This window comes from Geospiza fortis, unplaced genomic scaffold, assembly GCF_000277835.1.
Source record: "Geospiza fortis unplaced genomic scaffold, GeoFor_1.0 scaffold5, whole genome shotgun sequence".
Lineage (NCBI taxonomy): Eukaryota > Metazoa > Chordata > Aves > Passeriformes > Thraupidae > Geospiza > Geospiza fortis.
Window position 1 is genome coordinate 273755 of NW_005054421.1, and position 1146 is coordinate 274900.

The following is a 1146-nucleotide window of genomic DNA, read 5'->3' on the forward strand; positions in this document are numbered from 1 at the left end:
TGCAATGGCAGAACCGAACGCTCCCCGAGGACCCCTGTGCCCGCCCCGCTTAGGCGGAGGGGATGCGAGATGGAGGGATGCTCGGAGGGGTCTGTGACCTGTCCGGCGGCTCCTCTCCAAACCCCGCTGGGTTCAGCACGTGCTGCCGGCCGGGAAGCTCGGCAGCTCTGTCCCCTGGGCAGGAGGTGGGTCACTCCCCGCCGGGCAGCCTTGCAGTGACTCCACTGTGAAGCAGTCCCTGGTGCCTGAAGAGCGAAGAGATGAAGCCCATTTCCTTAGGAACTCTCGCTGAGCAGGTCTTGGGATGTGCTGGCAAGCGCAGACCCCCGCTCCGGACACCTTCTGTGCTTTGTCTCTCTGATAGGGACGATGCCAATCCTGACCGGGGCGGTCCGGTCCCACCGGGACATAGCTCTGGAGCAGGCATGCAGGCACCCCGCGGCTCTGCACAGCCACTCCTGTGGGAAGCATCAAGGGGCCCCGCGGCACCACGATCCCGTTTGTCCTGATTCCTGGGGAGGGAGGTGCAGAGGCCTGAATGGCTGCTGTTGGGATCAGCCGGGTGGTTTTCCAGCCTGGTGTGTCTGTCAAGTGCACTCTTTGGCCGAGGGCTGAGGATGAATCCCAGGTGCACGTGCCATTTGCGAGGCAGGACGCGCGTCATGACAGTCACCGGGTTAATGGCTGGCATCCCGCTCCACCTGCCAGTGTGCCGCCGGCACCCACGGCCGTGCCCTGCTCGTTGGGCTCTGCTCCACAGCCACAGGCAAACCCAGGTGCGTGAATGAGGGGGAGGCTGGGGCGTACCAGTGCTCGGGGGTACTGGGACGGGTGCTTGAGAGTGGCGGGAGAACAGTACAGTGTGACAGAAGTACAGGCAGCAAAGTATATGGGGCGCATGTTATAGGGTTATAGGCTATGGTGTGTTTCTAGGGTTTCATGGTACGGTGGGGATGCCACTGGGGAGGGTGGGATCGGGATGCATGCTCCCACCGCTCATGGTCTGCTTCTCCTCCACGGCAGGGCTCTGGGGGGCCAGCCAGGTGCCGAGGTGCCCGCTCTCCCGGTGGCATGGAGACATGGTCCCGGCGCAGCGCTGCCTTCGACTGTGTGCCCCAGCCGGCAGCCTGCTGCCCTGACTGGATG